The sequence below is a fragment of the Anabrus simplex genome, chromosome 2, assembly GCF_040414725.1.
Source record: "Anabrus simplex isolate iqAnaSimp1 chromosome 2, ASM4041472v1, whole genome shotgun sequence".
Taxonomy (NCBI): Eukaryota; Metazoa; Arthropoda; class Insecta; order Orthoptera; family Tettigoniidae; genus Anabrus; species Anabrus simplex.
The window spans coordinates 82,347,240-82,369,579 of NC_090266.1; the positions used below are offsets into that span (position 1 = coordinate 82,347,240).

The following is a 22,340-nucleotide window of genomic DNA, read 5'->3' on the forward strand; positions in this document are numbered from 1 at the left end:
GACAGAAACGCATAGCATGCTTTTGTACGGAAGGTAATTTTTGGAATGACTTACAGCTCTGTCTACTCGGTTTCTATCAAGTGGAAATACTTACTAATACCATTTGATAACAGGGGCATACAAATAACTAGGAATTAATTTTATTACTCTGGATAAGTTCAGAGTCGAGGAAGAAAGAGAACAGCAGCGTATGTCAGAAGTCACTCTCCCCACCTAGTTGGTTATTTCCTCAAGCGACTCATGTTGCGCTCCCCAATAGACGGGTGAAATTGATATGATTGCCAATTGTGTTTCTCCATCTTGTTATCCTTAGCTAACTATTTTTTGCTAAATTCAACTCCCTACCGAGTACCCTCAATTCAGTAATTCACATGTGGATTAGTGACTGAATTAAATGTAAGTCGTATTCGGGAGATAGTGGGTTCAAACCCCGCTGTCGGCAGCCGTGAAGATGGTTTTCCGTGCTTCCCATTTTCACACCAGGCAAATGCTGGGGCTGTACCTTAATTAAGGCCATGGCCGCTTCCTTCCCACTCCTAGGTCTTTCCTATCCCATCGTCACCATAAGACCTATCTGTGTCAGTGTGACGTAAAGACACTACAAAAAAAAAATTCAACTAGTTGGCACAACGACCGTCCTTTGACATGCTAAATTCCATTGTACATATTTGCACAATAATATATCTTCTTCTTAACTTGAATATATATATACAGTCTGGCTAGTGAGGAATGCTGGATCACTAACCACTACTTCAAAACGTGCTACAGCATTCAGGAATGGAGCCGTGTCATTGAAAGGATGCTTAAGGCACTGATAGCTTTTACCTCCCAATGTTAGTAGTGAGTGTGCTATAACATATTCAGAGTTGAGGTTAGATACCCTCGTGCCTTGCCAATAACGTATCAGTCCAGTTCATAGTCTGAGACCACAGTAAATACATACAGTATAAAGGTAAGTATTGCAGCTTAGTGCTTCACAGCAAACTTCCATACAAGTGCAGAGCACTGAAGTCAGTCGGATGTTCCAGCCGATAGTCAATAGGCAAGTCACATTTCTCGAAGACACTAACAGACGTACCACTTTTCAGACAAGATGATGGCGAAATTCAACAAGGACCAACACTTCCAGCAAAGCAGCCATTAAATAAACTTTTCAAATCACATGCAAAATTTCTTGGTTATTGTGTAACCCGAGTTGTTAGATCTACAGCACTGCCCCATTAACTACTATGCTAGAGTGCACTGACTGGGTATGGAGAACAATGGGAGACTACTGGCAAAAATGAGTGCAATTGGACTAGACAAAAGAGTGACTGAATGGGTTGCTATATTTCTAGAAAATAGATCTCAGAGAGTTAGAGTAGGTGAAGCTTTGTCTGACCTTGTAATAGTTGAGAGGGGAGTTCCTCAGGGCAGTGTTATCGGACCTTTATGTTTTCTTATATATATAAATGATATGAGTAAAGGAGTGGAATCGGAGGTAAGGCTTTTTGCGGATGATGTTATTCTCTATAGAGTGATAAATAAGTTACAAGATTGTGAGCAACTGCAACGTGACCTCGAAAATGTTGTGAGCTGGACAGCAGGCAATGCTATGTTGATAAACGGGGTTAAAAGTCAGGTTGTGAGTTTCACAAATAGGAAAAGTCCTCTCAGTTTTAATTACTGCGTTGATGGGGTGAAAGTTCCTTTTGGGGATCATTGGAAATATCTAGGTGTTAATATAAGGAAAGATCTTCATTGGGGTAATCACATAAATGGGATTGTAAATAACGGGTACCGATCTCTGCACATGGTTATGAGGGTGTTTAGGGGTTGTAGTAAGGATGTAAAGGAGAGTGCATGTAAGTCTCTGGTAAGACCCCAACTAGAGTATGGTTCCAGTGTATGGGACCCTCACCAGGATTACCTGATTCAAGAACTGGAAAAAATCCAAAGAAAAGCAGCTCGATTTGTTCTGAGTGATTTCCGACAAAAGAGTAGCATTACAAAAATGTTGCAATGTTTGGGTTGGGAAGAATTGAGAGAAAGAAGAAGAGCTGCTCGACTAAGTGGTATGTTCCGAGCTGTCAGCGGAGAGATGGCGTGGAATGACATTGGTAGACGAATAAGTTTGAATGGCGTTTATAAAAGTAGGAAAGATCACAATATGAAGATAAAGTTGGAATTCAAGAGGACAAACTGGGGCAAATTTTAATTTATAGGAAGGGGAGTTAGGGATTGGAATAACTTACCAAGGGAGATGTTCAATACATTTCCAATTTCTTTGAAATCATTTCGGAAAAGGCTAGGAAAGCAACAGATAGGGAATCTGCCACCTGGGCAACTGCCCTAAATGCAGATCAGTATTGATTGTATTGATTGTAATGTGGCTACATCACCACTTGCTTAGACAATGCTACCACCATTGGTTTAGTTTTCTGCATCAGATTGCCTTCACTTGGCATAAGGAGGTTAGACCTTAAATATATGCATCTATTATCACCATTGGTTTAGGAGTTTTTGTTGTGCTCAGCTTGCAATGACATGCATCTAACTAGTATCTACGTTAAATTTTTTACGTGACACAGTGTTGATTGATCTATGGAAACCTCCAGCCACGTATGTTTCAAAATGTCTTAGCTTTGTGATATTTTACTTGAAAAGTTAAGTAGCCTAATTATTTAGGGTCCCCAGCTGTGGCAGTGAACACTTTGTGTCTTCAAGTTGCGATATGTGGTGAGATTCCACACCATAAGTTTCAAGAGAAAATAATGGAACAGTGCTGTAGCCTTACCATTCAAGTTTAGTTAAGTTTCTTGAGGATGAGTACTAATGTGAAAGTAGATTGTTTGATAAATATTATTTCACATATTACTATTCAATTTCCCTAACCCAAGTGTGAGAATATAGTGATGGGCAAGAGATATAGGGGTCTGGTTCTCAAAGTAATCTGTGTGTTTTGTTGGAAGTGCTAAATTCGGTGTCTGTATGGAATTTTGATAAATGCAAATGAAAATATGGTATTCTGGTTGGAGGATTGAAATTTATACTTGTTTGCCAAAATGTATATCTAGTACTGTTGTATGTCCGGCGCTCCCTTTCTCGCTCCACCAGCCAGCTGCAAGCGCGCCTGTGTATCATTCTGCTAGCTTCGACGCGCAGCCCTCAGTGCGCGTGCCTGACCATCGAGTGTACTATAAATAGGAGCTCCCTGCCTGCTCAATTGCCCACTTGCCCCGGTGTCCAGCTCCAGAATGCACCCTACGTCGAGCACGGAGGCTACTCCTCTTGAAAATGTGCTTCGACCAGGTGGACTGAATTTCTGGCAGTACGAGGTCTCACCTCTGGTCACCGCTCCCTTACCTGTTTTCCGCTGCCTATGTTCCGTAATTCTTTTACAAGCCATTTTCATTCCCTAAGTTATGCAAGCTCCCTTAGTTTCGCTAGGTGGAATTTCTTCAATCAATTGAACTTGCTTTTTAGGAATTCAGGCACTTCAACAAACAAGGACTCTCAAAGACATTTATGTTAGTGTGCCAGATAGTTCTCGACTATCAACGTGTCAATTCACAAAGACTATCTTTTCAAGATAGAAGTGTATATAAAGACTGTAAACCTGTACATATTGTATAAAGACAGACTTTTCTCAAGATTCAATATTCCTTTTTGCTTCAAAATAAATTTCAGTTATTTGTGTAAATATCATAAAGTGAAGCAATAAAAGTTGTGTTTGTAAATTTCAACCTTGGTTACAACACAACTCTATGGCGACGAGGTAAAAACGCAACAACCTACAATTCTTCGACCCCAGTTGCCCACTCTATAGCAACGAGGTAAAAAAGCAACAACTACACGTCATCAGCCCCAATCGCCAACTCTATAGCAACGAGGTAAACACGACACTACAATTCAACAGGCCCAGTTGTCAACTCTACGGCGACGTGCTACACCACAACGACACTCCAACCAGTTCTGACACACAGCTTACCTTACTCATTCTTGCACGCATCTCGCAATGGCTACTGCGGAACAACTCGCTACGGTCTTCCAAGCCTTACAGCAGCAACAACAACAGTTTATGCAACAACAACAGGCCGCATTACTTCAGGCTCTTCAAGCTATTTCTGTCTCTACACAGCCATCAGCTATTCCTCCGTTCTCTGCTTTTGATCCAGCTAAGGAAGAATGGTCAGTTTATTTAGCCCGTTTACAACAGCATTTCATCTGCCATTCTGTCACAGATGATCAACGCCGCCGCGCACTATTTCTTAGTTCGGTTGGCAATGCTACGTGTGAATTACTACGTAAATTAAGTCCGGAAGAACACTTATCTGAGGTACCCTTCACGCAGCTCTTGGCCCGTCTCACGGAACACTATGCCAAAGCTCCTCACATAGTGGCTGCTCGCTATAAATTTTTTCAGAGCAGAAAGCAACCCCATCAGACACATACTGAATGGATAACTGAATTGCGTGGTCTAGCTAAACCCTGCCAGTTCATCTGCTCCAAGGACGGTTGTGGTTCATCCTACACTGATTCTCTCATTCGGGACATGATAATTTTACATACTCCTGAAGACAAAATACGTTTTGACGCTGTCAAGCAGAGTAACCCTTCTTTAGAAGACGTCCAGCGTATTGCTACGGTTTATGAGCTTACTACCAAGACTGCCGCAGCCATAGCTTCTCCACACGAAGTTGCACAAGTCTCGCCTCAGGCCCGCAAGTCTTCTGCTACAGTGAACCGTACGGATAAGGCGCTCTCCACCAAGCATTCTCGCCAGGTTCCCTCTCGTAATGCTACACGGAAGCCCAATTCTAAGAGCACCTCGAAACTCCTGCCTTCCTGCCGAGGTTGTTTCAAGCATCATGAACGTCGTGACTGTCGTTTTTTCAAAGCTACTTGTGAACGATGTAATAAACTTGGACACATTAAGACTGTCTGTCAAAGTTCGCTCCGCCCTGCTAAGACTACTGCAGCACGCCGGAAGCATATACAGCCCCGCCAAGACATGGAAGTTGATCAGATCAATCTTATTCTTCCCACAAAGGATTCTCACAAAATCATCATTCCTCTCTCATTCTCTGATCGATCTGTCGATTTTCAATTAGACACAGGATCACCTGTCTCTATTATTAACCTGACTACCTACCACGACTTAGGTTCCCCTTCATGCTCTCCAGCTGACATCCAGCTCGTGACATTTAACAAGAAGAAAATTGACATCAAAGGTCAAATCAAGCTTCAGGCTAGTTATAAAGGAATTCAGAAAGCCATTCCTCTTCTCGTAGTTAACAACTACACTGCATCAAACATTATGGGCATGGATCTATTTAACTTATTTGGTTTCCAGATACATGACAACATTCACGTCGTATCTACATTGCATCCTACTTCTGACGTTACCGCTCTCCTAGCGCAGTTTCCTGAAGTCTTCGACTCTCAGCTCGGAACAGCCAAAGACTATACAGCTCACATACAGCTGAAATCCGGAGCTAAGCCTCGCTTCCTCAAATCACGTCCAGTACCCCTAGCACTTCAAGACCAGGTCACGAAAGAATTAGAAAGATGGATACAAACTGGAATTGTTGTACCAGTTACTTCTAGTCAATGGGCTACTCCACTTGTGGTAATCAAGAAACCTGATGGTAATGTTCGACTTTGTGGCGATTTTCGATCTACAGTCAACGCACAACTCGACACAGATATCTTTCCTATTCCACGTCCAGAAGACTTATTCCGTCGTCTCTCTGGTGGACAATTCTTCTCTCGAGTTGATCTTAAAGAAGCATATCTCCAGCTACTTTTAGACGAAGAATCTAAGAAATTTCTCACACTCAACACTCCTCTCGGACTGCTCCAGCTCCAGCGGCTCCCATTCGGTGTTTCATCCTCAGCGGCTATTTTTCAGCGCTATTTGGCTCAACTCACCGCCTCCATTCCCGGTTGTGCTAACTACCTGGATGATATTATTGTTACTGGAAAAGATCATCAGGAACATCTAACCAATCTACGCCTCCTTCTCCAGAAATTGAAAGACAATGGCTTACGAGCGAATCTCGCTAAATGTACCTTCTTTCAGCCTCAAGTTCACTACCTAGGACATATACTTGATAAGAATGGAATTCGTCCTAGTACACAGAATGTCTCAGCGATAGTAAACATGCCAGCACCTCAGAACCTCAAGCAGCTTCAGTCCTTCATAGGTAAAGCGAACTATTATAATAAGTTCATTCCACGCTTCGCTACAGTGGCAGCTCCATTAAACGCTCTACGTAAAAAAGGTGTTAAGTTTCAGTGGACTCCGCAATGCCAACAGGCATGGAAAACAATCAACAACGCCTTAATTCAAGCTATACAACTCACTCATTTTCAGCCCGACAAGATCATCACGCTAGCTACTGACGCTTCAGACTACGGTGTCGGTGCCGTTCTCTCCCAGAAGGATCGTCATGGACAAGAACGCCCCATCGCCTTCGCTTCGAAAACACTTAATGACCATCAACGTCGATACTCACAGATAGAGAAAGAAGCTTTAGCCATCATCTTTGGTATTCGCCGTTTCAATGAATATCTCTATGGCAACCATTTCCTGATCATTACAGATCATAAGCCTCTCGTACACTTATTCCATCCTGGTAATAAGATCCCAGAGAATTCCCTCAGAAAGCTTCAAAGATGGTCCATGTTCCTTTCTGATTATTCCTATCAGATTGTATATCGAGCCACATCCCAGCATTGTAATGCTGATGCCCTCTCCCGCTTACCCGTTGGTCCTGATACTGCCTTCGATTCTCAAGAATCTGAATGTCTTCAGTTGGACATAGAACTTGAAGATACTGTATCCAGTTTTCCTATTGATGCTACCTGCATAGCTAAAGCTACGGATAAGGACACTACACTTGCAACTGTACGTACTTACATCCGCAACGGTTGGCCTCTTCAGAGCACACTTCCTGCCCACCTGGCACCTTATCATCGTATGCAGCATCGTCTCACGACTCGTGCCGGAGTTGTATTACTAGAAGCAGGCACCATCTTCCGAGTGGTTATCCCACTTAGCCTCCAGAAACAAGTTCTCGAATTATTACACCAAAGCCATTGGGGTATCTCCAGAACAAAGCAACTCGCCCGTCAACACTGCTACTGGCCCGGTATTGATGCCGCCATCGAAAAGCTAATACGTCATTGTGAGCAATGTCAAACGAATCAGAACGCCCCGTCTTCTGATCTTGCTTCATGGCCTCCTGCTACTACTCCATGGGAACGAGTTCACATCGATTTCGCAGGTCCTTTCCTCAATTCCATGTGGTTAATAGTCATCGATTCACTGTCAAACTTTCCATATGTCGTGGATATGCATTCGACTACTACAACCGAAGCTACCATTCGTGCTCTCCAGAAAATCTTTACTACAGAAGGTTTACCGCACGTACTCATTTCAGACAACGGACCTCAATTTACAGCTACTGCTTTTCAGAACTTTTGTACACATAATGGCATTCGTCATATCCTAGCACCACCTTTTCACCCTCAATCTAATGGTGAAGCTGAACGCTTCGTACAAACATTTAAAAGAAGTATGAAGAAAGCTGTCTCTTCAGGCTTAACTAAAGACCAAGCCTTGCTCCAACTCTTAAACAACTACAGAACTCTACCCGGCGCTGATAATATCACTCCTGCACAGAAGCTCCATGGACGACCTCACAGAACTTTACTTTCTCTGTTACAGCCTCTTCCGGCCCAGCATAAGACATCACCAACGAAGTTCTCCCTCAACGACAAGGTCTACACCAGGACATTCAAATCCAACCCACTTTGGATACCTGGAGTCATCTGCAGATCTTTGGGTCATCGCCTATACGAGATACAGACTACGGAGAAACGTATCTGCCGCCATCAAGATCAGATACGTCTGCGCTACCGCCCCTGTCCAGCTATTGATGCTATTGCTAAACCTGATAAATCTATTGCTGAACGCGCTTTAGATCATTTAATAACAATGGGTTCCTTTCAGGACGAGACAGCGCCACTCCGCCCAGTTCCAGCTCCGGACAATACAACAGAGAAATCAGCAGCTCCGCCCCAGCATCGCAGTCGCCGCCAGCGCCGCCGCCGTTTCACGCCGTACCGGCGTATTTAGGAGGGGAGGGTGTTGTATGTCCGGCGCTCCCTTTCTCGCTCCACCAGCCAGCTGCAAGCGCGCCTGTGTATCATTCTGCTAGCTTCGACGCGCAGCCCTCAGTGCGCGTGCCTGACCATCGAGTGTACTATAAATAGGAGCTCCCTGCCTGCTCAGTTGCCCACTTGCCCCGGTGTCCAGCTCCAGAATACACCCTACGTCGAGCACGGAGGCTACTCCTCTTGAAAATGTGCTTCGACCAGGTGGACTGAATTTCTGGCAGTACGAGGTCTCACCTCTGGTCACCGCTCCCTTACCTGTTTTCCGCTGCCTATGTTCCGTAATTCTTTTACAAGCCATTTTCATTCCCTAAGTTATGCAAGCTCCCTTAGTTTCGCTAGGTGGAATTTCTTCAATCAATTGAACTTGCTTTTTAGGAATTCAGGCACTTCAACAAACAAGGACTCTCAAAGACATTTATGTTAGTGTGCCAGATAGTTCTCGACTATCAACGTGTCAATTCACAAAGACTATCTTTTCAAGATAGAAGTGTATATAAAGACTGTAAACCTGTACATATTGTATAAAGACAGACTTTTCTCAAGATTCAATATTCCTTTTTGCTTCAAAATAAATTTCAGTTATTTGTGTAAATATCATAAAGTGAAGCAATAAAAGTTGTGTTTGTAAATTTCAACCTTGGTTACAACAAGTACTAACACTAGTTTATGTTTACAGGACTCTGACATACTGAAACGGTCACATTGGAAGCACTAGGAGAAAAGTCCACAGCCCAACTAATTTTATAACGGATAAGCAGGAAAGGTTCAGAAGATAACTGCGATTGGAAGTAAACCTGAATTTGTGAGTATTTTGTTATTTAGCATTTTCTTCTGTATAGTGGCAGAAAACCCATACAAAATTGACATATTGAAGTCAATGACTAATTTCTTGATTTGCATTGTGATTCATTCTGTCATTGCGTTCAGGGGTTAGGGTTAGCTCTGTTAGAACTAGGAGTAAAGTGGAATATTAGGCTGAACAAAAATGGTGTTAATTCATGTTGGTCCTAAATTATGTATCTTTTAAAGAAGTGAAATTTAAATCAGACTTCAGCATTAGATTATTGTGGATTCAAATCCTCTGTTTTCCAACAAGACATATTAAAATTCCATCAGGGAAGCACTTTGGTAATGCACTGCAACAATGATTGTTAGACATTTAACCATTTGCCTTAATTCATAATTCTGTATCAGTGATAGTCTGCATGTGCGATATATAATAAATGCAACACCACTTTTTTTCTAAAAGCATGTTGGTTTTATTGAAGATTCAAATACAACATGTTTTTCCCCAATCCTTTTGCTACAATACCCTGTTTCTCAACAAATCTCCGTTCAATGCTACGGCTTTAGGCCACTGTAATGCGAGGGCCTGTATGCCTGCATGGTACCACTCGACTGGTCAATGACGGAGCCCACGTTGTGCTGCATTGATAAATTTCCAATCATCCACGTAGTGCTTCCTGCGGAGTGCATCCTTCATTGGGCTGAACAGATGGAAGTCAGAAGGCGCGAGATCTGGGCTGTAGGTTGTATGAGGAAGAACAGTCCACTGATAGATTTATTAACCCATTCCGCTACAATGATGGGTACACCGTTAAGTGTTCCTCATTCATTAGCATGCAGTGACGGGTACAACCATTACTGTGTACTCAAGTCGGAAATATGTCTGTCTGACTATTGATTTCTTTCGATTTTGATGTTGTACTTTAGAATTATGTTCCTAGATAGTGCTAGCATGTTTACATGCCAGTGTTGTTATCTGGAGACCAATTTTTCAATGAGTATTTTACTTCTAAAGTTGGTCATCTTGTTCATGAAATAAATGCTGCGGAGCAAGATGTTGTGTAAACATTGCAAGGGTGAAAAGGAAAGAATTCAGCAATTTCTTCTTGATAGTGGTGATGAAGATAACTCAGAATTATCTGATAGTAGTTTTAGCAGTAGCCAGCCCCGTGGTGTAGGGGTAGCGTGCATGTGATGTCAACAGTACATGTTACACCACACTTCGTAGAGGTTAAAAGAAGAATGGCCAAGGTAAAAAGGAGCTGAAGCCAAACATAGTAGTTTACTACAATTCAGGAAAGGTTAGCGTGGATTCTCATGACCACCGCTTAACATCTTACCCTCTCATGCGCAGGTATGTAAAAGGGTAGAAGAAATTGTACTTCTACTTGCTGGATGTGACATTGCTGAATTCTAGTTACATACATGACATGTTGAGCACGAGGAGAAAGAGGTCATTCTCGTCATTCAGAGTCAACGTTGCAGAGCAAATTCTCGAAGATGTCACCTTTCCTGATTTCGCCAGTAGAGGACGTCTTTCTCAAGGTAGCACACCAATGAGATAACAGGAAAGGCACTGGGGCCATTTTCCTGAAAAGATTGCTCCTACAGCAAGTAAATCAGCCCCATCAAGGAGATGTAAAGTCTGTTTTGAGCGTGGAATCAGGAAGGAATCTTCCTTGAGTACAGCAAATGCAAAGTTGCCATCCACATGGATGAATGTTTCAAGGTGTTCCATACCTTAAAAGACTTCAGTTAATTGTAGTAAGTTAAACTCTAACCCAAAATGTTGTTAGTTTGATACAGCATGCTTTTGTAACCATTTTAGCATCCATAACATAATATGTAGAAAACATAATCTCATTCCAAGGTGCGTTTTTCAAGGAAAATATTTGCATGACTGTGGGTTAACCACCAACAAGCTATTCCCAATTACAGATGCGCAGACTTGTGTGAGGTCTTGCGTTGTTGTGAAGAAGGAAAAGTTTATTTGCATTTTTGTGGGTATGAACACGCTAAAGTCGTTCCTTCAATATCCTTAATGTAGCACAATACACTTCAGAGTTGATCATTTCACAACGAGGGAGGACACCCAACAGATTAACCCCTTCAGTGTCCCAGAAGACTGTAGGCATGACTTTACCAGCTGAGAGTACTGTTTTGAACTATTTTTTGTGGGAGATTTGTTGTGGTGTCACTCCATGGATTGCCGTTTTGTTTCCAGTTCGATGTGGTGAACCCATGTTTCATCGCCTCTGACAATGTTTGATGAGAAATTGTCACATTGAGCCTCATAATGAGCAAGAAATTCCGCACAGATGTTTCTTCTTTGGTCTTTATGGTCTTTCGTTAGGTTCAAAAACAATAAAGGCGATCTTTAATCCACCTATTCAATACATTAATTTCCACTTATAGTGGTTACATAAACATACTATCAGTTAAATGGGACACCGAACACGATAGCTGCAGTCGCTTAAGTGCGGCCGGTATCCAGTATTCGGGAGATAGTAGGTTCAAACCCCACTGTTGGCAGCCCTGAAAATGATTTTCCGTGGTTTCCCATTTTCACACCAGGCAAAAGGGTGGGGCTGTACCTTAATTAAGGCCACGGCCACTTCCTTCCCACTCCTAGCCCTTCCCTGTCCCATCGTCGCCATAAGACCTATCTGTGTCAGTGCGACGTAAAGCAACTAGCAAAAAAAAAAAAAAAAAAAAAAAGTTAAATGGGACATATTTCGCCCTCAATTCAGGGCATCTTCAGCCTAAAAACAGTCTTCAAGAGTACACCTTATATTAATATCGAAGCTGAAAGTTTAGCCAGTTACTAAAATTCAGTATATAAAAATGTGAGAAATGATACATTATACAAACATGTTGATGGAAACACTGTCAATGATTAAACCATTAAATATTTTGTCAGAGACTAAAACTTATTTTGTTACAAAATTTCTAATTAAAACTGATAGTATGTTTATGTAACCACTATAAGTCAAAATTAATGTATTGAATAGGTGGATTAAAGATCGCCTTTATTGTTTTTGAATTATAAATTTTCAATACGGACCAAAAATGAGATTTATAACATGTAATACTTCCGTTAGGTGTCGAGGAACTCAGTGGGTACAAAACTCCAATTGGTGGATAAGTGTGTCAGCACTACCAATAGAGACGTCAGATTCAGCAGCAAGTTGTTTGACTGTGAATCCTTGATCACCTTGAATAAATGTGTCAGGATGTTCCATTTTTGCAGGCATCACTGCTCTGTGCTACTGGCCGGCACACGGGAGATCAGACGGGTTTGCTCGACCTTGTTGTGATGATGAAACATGCGTCGCCCAACGACTCACAGTGCTTTTATCAACTACGAGGTCTACATCCTGCAAGCGCCTATGAATGTCTGTGATGCCCTGGTTTTCCGCCAAAAGAAATTCAATAACTTCTGTCTGTATGGTACGCATCTCCAATACAGACGTTATTTTGAATGGTAGTTGTAGTGCTGCCACCTATCGGTAATTAATTAAACTCTACGAGACAAAGCTGGAATATCCAAAGATGTCCCAAACAAAATTCCCGTTTTTTAAAAACTGAAATTGGCCGAGAAATAAAATGTGTTGAATTATATATTGAACACCCCTCGAACAGTCCAACTTTAATCAATATATGAAAAAGGTTTCCACCTAATCGATACTTTTCTTTTTATTTAGCCTTTGGCTATTTATAAAAACATTAATAATATCAGGACATGTTTCGATCGCTTTGCGATCATCATCAGCTGTTTACATAAATCTTAGATGAAAACAGCATACAACAATCACATAGTTAACATTAAAAACTGGTGTTAGTAAGGGACGTATAGGTTGGGTGGGGGGTAGTGTGCGGAGGGGGGCGGTTGTTACTAGGACGTTAAACTCAAAATAAATTAAAAATACTATCTATGGACTAGAGTGTCTTTAGTTTCATTATATTTATTTATTTATTGATGTCTTTATTTGTGGCGAAGTTAGGGCTCTTGGCCCTCTCTTACACTTAACCACATTATGCGGCTTAATATTGAATCCAAACTTAATATTCAAACTTTACACAGAGTATATAATATAATAGTAATATAACTTAATATAGTCTAAAGCTAAAAGATTACATCCTAAGTCTAAAATTAGAAAAATAAATTCAATACGGTATTAACTACTCTAGGTGAAAATTATAAAATATAACAGTAATTTATGTAAACTTTTGGGAACTATTTACTCCAGACATTCACTCACACATTCACACATAACTACATGATACAGCCTACGTATTCAAGAGGAAATCTTTAGACTGTCTTTTGAAGGTAATTAATGAGGAACAATTTCTAATTTCAGGGGGTAAAGCATTCCATATTCTAGCGCCCGACACAAGGAAAGAATTACTGAAGGCAAGATGTATGATGTGGAGGTATTGCAATTGTTGACCCAGACCGCGTGTCACGGTCATGAAAGGAGGATAGAAAACGGAAATTACTGGAGAGATATTCAGGTATATTTTCAGTCAAGAGTCGATAGATAAGGGTTGATACATGGTGATTCCTCTGCTGCTCTACTTTTAACCAAGAAAGTTGTGCATAAAAAGGGGATACATGCGAGGCAAAATTCAATGAAAAAATAAATCTAATGCAGGAGTTTAAAGCTCTCTGCAATTTCCTATTTTGTTCACTGGTAGCATCCAGCAACATAACATCCCAATAGTTAAAAATTGGAAGTATCAATGTTTGAACCAGTTTTATTTTTAAGTTGAGAGGTAATATGGTCTGGTGAATCTTAAGGGGATGAAGTGATGAGTGAACTTTCCTGCATACGTTAGTGACATGCTCATCCCAGTTTAAAGTTTCATTTATAGTGACTCCAAGGCTTTTTACTGATTTACAGAATGGGATAGCAATGCCATTTAGTTGAATGACTGGAATTTGTAGACTGTGTAGATGGGCAAGCAGTTTTCTCCGCCCTAGTATGATAGCTTGTGTTTTTGTTGGGTTGATGGAGAGAGAATTCTTAGCTACATAAATGATATGAGTAAAGGAGTGGAATCGGAGGTAAGGCTTTTTGCGGATGATGTTATTCTCTATAGAGTGATAAATAAGTTACAAGATTGTGAGCAACTGCAGCGTGACCTCGAAAATGTTGTGAGATGGACAGCAGGCAATGGTATGATGATAAACGGGGTTAAAAGTCAGGTTGTGAGTTTCACAAATAGGAAAAGTCCTCTCAGTTTTAATTACTGCGTTGATGGGGTGAAAGTTCCTTTTGGGGATCATTGTAAGTATCTAGGTGTTAATATAAGGAAAGATCTTCATTGGGGTAATCACATAAATGGGATTGTAAATAAAGGGTACAGATCTCTGCACATGGTTATGAGGGTGTTTAGGGGTTGTAGTAAGGATGTAAAGGAGAGGGCATATAAGTCTGGTAAGACCCCAACTAGAGTATGGTTCCAGTGTATGGGACCCTCACCAGGATTACCTGATTCAAGAACTGGAAAAAATCCAAAGAAAAGCAGCTCGATTTGTTCTGGGTGATTTCCGACAAAAGAGTAGCGTTACAAAAATGTTGCAATGTTTGGGTTGGGAAGAATTGAGAGAAAGAAGAAGAGCTGCTCGACTAAGTGGTATGTGGCTTTAAGCCGTACAATCTTACGACGTCCTAATTAACAAAGAACTACATATGTGTTTATCATTTTATTAGATCTATAGTTATTTCATTGAACATTTTATATGTACTACCTTTGAATCCACTAGTTTTTAGTATCATTTGAATGTAATATATATTCTCATAGAACTGATATTTTATGCCTTCCACTATGTATTAGACATCTATTAATGACTACGGCTTCAAACCACCTTCTTTTACTATATAGTACAATCAAACAAGTCCTATTCAACAAAGAACTACTTATGTTTTTATCAATATATTAGATTTTTAGTTACTTCATGAACATGTTTATAACTAACGTAAATCTTACCTCTCTTATAATCATCAAACACATTTTTGAATATTTTTAACCAGATGCCTGGTAAAATAATAAGGTTTTTGATAATGACTGAAGATGCCTCACAGTGAGAGGCGAAACATGTCTCATCTGAATAATGTTTTAAAGTAAATGCCAACTTCTTGTAATGTATTGAATAGGTGGAAATAAACAAAAGATATTATCCTATATACAGTTTAAGTGGTATGTTCCGAGCTGTCAGCGGAGAGTTGGCATGGAATGACATTAGTAGACGAATTAGTTTGAATGGCGTTTATAAAAGTAGGAAAGATCACAATATGAAGATAAAGTTGGAATTCAAGAGGACAAACTGGGGCAAATATTAATTTATAGGAAGAGGAGTTAGGGATTGGAATAACTTACCAAGGGAGACGTTCAATAAATTTCCAGTTTCTTTGAAATCATTTAGGAAAAGGCTAGGAAAGCAACAGATAGGGAATCTGCCACCTGGGCGACTGCCCTAAATGCAGATCAGTATTGATTGATTGATAACAGCTGATCTGCTCTAAGTTTCGGTTCATATTTTCAATAGCTGCATTTATGTCATTCACTTTTGTGTGGCAGTAAATTTGAAGGTCGTCGGCATAGAGATGGTAGTTGCAGTTTTTCAACTTAGAAGAGATGTCATTCAAATATAGAATAAATAACAGGGGGCCGAGTATAGAACCTTGTGGCACACCATTAACTTTGTACTTCCACTCCGTTCTCTTATCATTCATGACAACACACTGTCGTCGGTTATGGAGGTAGGAAGCGAACAATTTGAGAGCAGCGTGGCTAAGATGGAAGGAATGCAATTTCGCTATTAGTATGTCCGTACTGATAGTGTCAAAAGCACTGCTGAAGTGTAGGAGAATGAGCACGGTCACTTTACGTTCGTCCATTGCTTTTCCTACGTCACCCGTAACTTTTAGAAGAGCAGTAGATGTACTATGTCCTTTTTTAAATCCAGATTGCAGGTGATCAAGTAACGAATGGTGCATCAAGTATTGGAGCAGTTGTTCATGCATGAGTTTTTCTAAGACTTTCGAAAGTGAAGAAAGTATACATACAGGTCGATAGTCAGATGGAGAATTCGCTAGAGATTTTTTTGGTACTGGGAAAATTAAGGCATCCTTCCAAGCAGTTGGGAAGTAGCCATCCGAAAGACATGAGTTACATATGTGGGTTAAAATTGGCAGTACTACATCTATCAAGGTAACGACGAAGGATATCGAGATGTCGTCCACTCCGATTGCTTGCGATTTGATTGATGTTAGTTTTCTTCTTACAACGTTTTCATTTACTTTACGAAATTTGAACAAAGGCCGTTGTGGTAATGGAGTAGATTGAAGAGAATGTATTGTTGTTTGTATAATATGAGGGTGGGTATTAACTATTTCTCTAGTAAAGTGGGCATTTAATTCATCTGGATTTATGTCATGCGTATTGGAGTTTGTAGTTTGCCTCCCAATACCTACGGATATGAGTTGTTTCCAGGTACTTTTTGTGTTCAAGTTACTGTCTAATTGTTGGAAGTACGCGTATTTTTTGTTTCTGATTATTTGTTTAACTTTATTTCTAAGCATACGGTACTTTTCAAAATCTTCAGTTGATAATGTCTGCTTGTAACATCTGTGTAGTGCATCTCGTTTAGCCATTACGGACTTAATGTCATTTGATAACCATGGAGCAGCTTTGCGAGTCACCCTAGCAGTACGTTTAGGTACTTGTTTGTTATACAATCCCAACAATAATGTGTTAAACCTCTTTACTTTTTCGTCATTGTCAGTCAAGTGCAGTATTTCGTCCCACGGGCAGAGATTAGCATCTTGTATCAATTGTTGAGGATTTAACTTTTTCATGTCTCTGTAGGTTATCCAGTGTCGACATTTTCTTTCATAAGACTGTGCCGACCTTCATTTTCAAAAGACTGTGTCAATCCATTTCACAGAACTGTGCTGACATTTACTTCCATAAAACTGTGCCGATATTTCCTTTCAAGGACTGTGCTGATTCGTGAAATACGGTACCTTATCTTTTCAAGGGACTATGTTAATTCCCCTCACGAAGGACTGTGTCTACATTTATCGTCGAAAAGTTGTATTAAATTCGGTACCTTTATATCTTTTCAAGGGACTATGTTAATTCCCCTCACGAAGGACTGTGTCTATATTTATCGTCAAAAAGTTGTATTAAATTACATGTAAAAATGTACCCCAGTGGAAAATTTATCGCTGAGAAACTACGTGATTTTTTTTTTTGTTAAGACTGAGTCATAAGAGAACTTGGTCCTTTTTCACGAGACTATGTCATAAACTATTTCTTTTCTGTCTTCGCAGAGACTTTAATTTATTTCTACGTGTGTGTGCTAGAACATTGCATGTACTCATTACCAACAGTGCAGAGACTGTGTCCGAAGGATTTAATTTATTTTCTTTTGCACTGAGATTAAGTGAAGTGGTAAACCATCGTATCTCAGAAAGTTCCAGATTATTTTCATTGCCTATCACTTCAAGTTCGATAGTGGCTATTTTTGAATAAACTGCAAGTTCCACTTTAAATATGAACTCATTTCACTACCCTTCTCTCGTACTATGAATCGTACACGCTTTGGCTTATCCATGCTCTCCACAAAGCTGAAGTACGGGCGTTCCTGTTTCAATATATATATTGGAACCTTTCCCGTCATTTCCCATAGCTCATGGGACTACCTGACAACACAAATTTACCCCTATCGGATCTTAACACATGGGACCACACGCTACAGAATATAACTGTCAAGGGACCTTTTCTGCCTAGTGACAAATGTCGCCTCATTTTAATTTTAATAACTAATCCGAACACATGAGATGACAAATGCCCAATACAGCATAGCGAGTTCTTCCGCTACCCTTCTGTTCCAAGATATGAGCACAAGCCTCTCAAGGGCATGGTGCGTCTGCGGATACGAACCAGAACCAACTTATATCTAACTTATAGGCATAAAATGAAGGGAAGGGGTCAGGATGTTAATATCGGCAAATATAGGCACAAATAAAGTTTTCCTAAGATTTAATTAGCTCTCGTTGCAACATACTTTCTACAACCTTGATGATTGAATTTTAAAGAAATACATTTGACACTCAATAAAGCAACGGGAAATCAGGTCCATGCTGTCACTCGAGTAAAATTTTCGATCCACATCTTCACCAGTGTCCCTATGTGAACTACTGAAATTACGACATTGAATTTAATGGTAGAACATATCACACATTTACAAATTAAGCACTTGAGTGATACTTCATTTCCATACAAACAAATCGGAGAAGGTTGGGTTCCCTTCCTAAAGTTTCACATCGTATAATTGGTTTCGATGTTCATCGGCCCTGTATTACATTTCAGCTGTTGAATACCACAAACAGTATCATAATAAAAACACTTGACTATTTACATTAATAAGCCACGACCTCGCAAATGCGAAATATTCCCTGGGATTGGCTCGCAATTTACATATTCAAAAGAAAACACTGGTTTACTCTGAGATAAGTCTTAGAGTGGCTGCTTAAATTAAACATAGCACGATAAATTATATATATTAAAAAAATATATGCAAAATTAGAAAAAACAATAAGCAAATTCTATGGAATTACAACTTATTCCCACAAATAATAAAACTGAGTGTAATTCTGGTGACTACAATCCACCTCACTTGATGAACTAACTGTACATGTCATATGGGTCTCAGCCCCTTTACTTAAACAAACTATCAATGGGTTATCACGAAAACTAGCTTCAAGAAATCAATAATTATCTAAACATCACGCTCATACACTTCTACCTCCTGAAAAAGAAAAACATATAGAATACAAATAATGGCTGCATTTCAGCTTTATTATAATCCGCCACTGTGTGACTAACAATTCTCAGAGTGCCCCACGGTTCGAAGTAGCGACCTCGGTTCTTTCCATGTCAGGTCTCGTGAAAAACAAACCCTGTCTACCGCATCATTATGGGGTAACAATTAAATGTTCCTGCATTAATTTCGAAATAGCTTGTTGCGAATGTGATAATCAAGTAAAAATACGTTTTCTTCTGACAAAAGAACACAGTGTCTGTACAACATTTATTTCTTTATCAACTGGGATAGAGATCCCGGCTCAGCTGTCTTTCTCACAAGCAGCTACAACCCTCGGGTCGCTAGCCGTAAATCTCTCGGGACCGCCCTCTCAACGGGACAATAACCTTCTTGGAACAAAAATCTCCACGCATTAACGCACTCTCAATGCATGGTGATCGGCTCATTATATCCACGCAATAGTTCGGGGACACTTATAAACATGCTAAAATCAGCTCAGGCGTTCATTATATCCTATAAACACCTCTCAAAATCATGCCGCTATATCACTTCATCTTTCCTCAACTTTACAGAATGCCGGGGCTCAACCATTGTTCCTTTCACTGCAGAATCTAACCACAATTTCACAAGCTCACAAGCTAAAAATTTCTTATTATCTCAGGCCAAAGAAATGAGAAATGTGCATCTGATATAAATTGATACTACGTTCAATAAATCGGCATTTAATATCCAACCAAATAAATTAACTTAAATAAAATTTAAATACCAAACAACCACAAAAAATAATATATATATATACAGCGGCCTAGCTAGTGTTTGGGAGTGGATATTCGAACTTGGGCACAATGAATTCTTCACACACATCTAAATACAGCCACGACTTAACCTACCATGCAACAAAATCTACTACTTTACATTAGGAAAAGAGTGCTGTGACTATCCCACATTAAAATACTGTTCAAAGGCAGTTGGCGGAAACCCTACCGTCATTATCCTGTCTCATCTTGAATAGTCACTCAGAGGAAGGCTACTTCGTTACCTCAGCAAAATTCAATACTCTCTCCCCCCTTTTCCTCTGACAGAACTCGGAAATACAAATACCCCAAAACTTGCACATGCAACAAAATAAAATGGGCCCAAAAGACATGCAATTACCCTAATTTGTTTCCTTCCCGAATAACCTCAAGTAGTTAAATATAAAAGGGATCCTACTGACCACTCTAAGCGAACTAATCTCACTATTCAAATATGATAAATTATCTTAACCCTATCCTTACATCTTTTTCTAATTTTAAAGGGAATATTAGCACTACAAAGTCATAACTTGGTTCTCAACAGCTTTGGTCCGTAATCCATAGTTCGAGCCTGCACGGGACTCGCCTGAAGCATCTACTTCATGGCGCTGAGGTGGGAGGTCACTGGTTCCAGACGTCCCTCGATGATTCTTGGGTAATCCATAGCCTTGGAGTCGTGAACACTGGAAAGATACTATTCACACTGATTTTCACACAGACTTCTTCTGCACATGTCAGTTAAAATTCCCCTTTTATTGGTATGATTGTGATCTCTTGCAGAAAGAAAGTTGCATATTTATTAATTTTAGGCTGGACGCAGCTAGACTCCCTCAGTCAAACAAAGCTAGTACAGAAGCTCACGGTATCGTCACTGCAATAGTTTATGATTCTGAATTAACGTGATATCGGGATCCTATATTTATTTCAAAACCCCGTCTCGTACGTCTGTTTCTCTGTACTTCCACAGTTACGCCGTCATTCAGCACAATAACTTGGTACTGGAATTCTGTTTATATTATATGACACGGACATTTGTGCTACCTCCTTTTTTTTTTTTACATGTCAGCCTTCACAAAGTTTTAAAATTACTATCACACTCCACGGACTCTCTCTCTCTACTGCGGGAGATTAATTGAAGAATAGTTTTCTCCGCCCGATATTCGGCATATCATAGCATCACAGTTTCGCGATTATACGACGTAATTCACGTAATTATGTGCCACGTAGCGATCGATCTGTAATTCATACGGCATTATCGCTCAGTTAGGTTCTCTACTGACATTTCATACGAGAAATTATACACATTTGCACTCCCGCTTATATCAGCATTTTCTATACAAAGAACAGCTAAATCCAACTGCAAACCGACAGTCTGGTCACTTCATAGACTGCCTGTTGACTCAATAGCCACTCTCAGAAGTGCGAGCATGTATGGTCTCACATAGAGTGGGGGATGGACAGAGGAACGCCTCCCCACCATTATTTTGAGATCTCCAGATACATTAAGTTTCTAGAAATCAGCGATGCGGCAAATTGTGTGGCTCACCAATCTCTAATACTAGATGTAAGGCGGAACACAAAACGATCAGTGGTTTAATAGTAATTCGGTCGTCTAAATCAAGAGCCTAACGGGGAACCCCTGTTGGGTGTCTGGTTCACAGCTAGCGTTATAACGCCAGAGCATCTTAGTAATTTCTTTGAGACGTAATTTCATAAATAATATATTTTTATTTTTATTTATAATTTTGTTAATGATCCATTATTCTTGCTGTGACTTCGACATATGCTTCATGATTAATTTAAGCGTTATTATCCCGAAAGTACTTCTAAAATCACCTCCTCACATTGGCTCTACTGTGAGTCAGCATTTGTTTTAGGGGCGGAGAGAGCAGAACTATACTTTTTTGTCTTCCCCCTTCACGCGCGCTCAGTTCAAGGATTTTATAAGCCAGGATAGGCACCAGGCTGGCGAAGATGTTACGCAACATGATGCAATCGAGCCCCCATACTAACAAAGAAGCTCCAGCCATACATACTTCCCACATATAAATATTTCCGAATAAATATTCAATGTGATGATATGGTCACAATAAATATATATATTCATTTGGGGTAGAAAATAAAGTTCACTGCAGTTTGCCTAATATTCTTATTCTCATTCCCTCAAATAATAATTTAATTTGTATAAAAATATAGCTACGGCGGGACTCAAACTCACATCGTCGTGGTTCGCAGACAAGTACGGTGATCATTCAGCCATCGCTCCGCTTGACTGTGTTGCAACTCTCTACGTATATATGCATTGCATTGGAATCTGGGAGGATTCATCAATTTTTTGGAAATTATAAGGTTGCGGACCTGACGTGTTTAAGTAAAATGTATTCACCTTTCAGTGTTCTATCACCTCCACATGGTCCGAAGCAGATCCTGCCTCATGACATTTGTCCTCAATTTTTTAAAAACAAAAGCGTATTGACATAAACCCTTATACATGAGTTAATGTTGAGTGTCCCCCAACAGGTACATTAAGCTTGTTGAAATCGATTGGACGCAGGATCTCTCCTCTCCTTGTAAAAATGATAAGCAACTGCTACACTGGAGACACTGATAAGTTTCAAACTGTTGGAAACTCTAACCTATTTTCAATTTCTTCTAGTGCCTTCTTCATTATGGCTTTGGTAATTAGATATCTTTCTTCTGACAACACTAACAAGTCGTTTTTTTCTTAGTATGGGTCGTCCTTTTGCCTTCTTCAG

General features: G+C 40.1%; 1 protein-coding gene across 2 annotated transcripts in view; it reads left to right on the forward strand.

Moving 5' to 3' along the window:
• LOC136864911 (endoplasmic reticulum metallopeptidase 1) overlaps window positions 1–22,340 on the forward strand; it is a 500,707-nt gene that overhangs the window by 76,571 nt on the left and 401,796 nt on the right. For both annotated transcript variants that reach the window (XM_067142320.2, XM_067142319.2), the window contains exon 2: window positions 8,843–8,968. The gene's annotated coding sequence lies outside the window, so the exon portion shown is untranslated. The remainder of the gene's footprint in view (window positions 1–8,842; window positions 8,969–22,340) is intronic.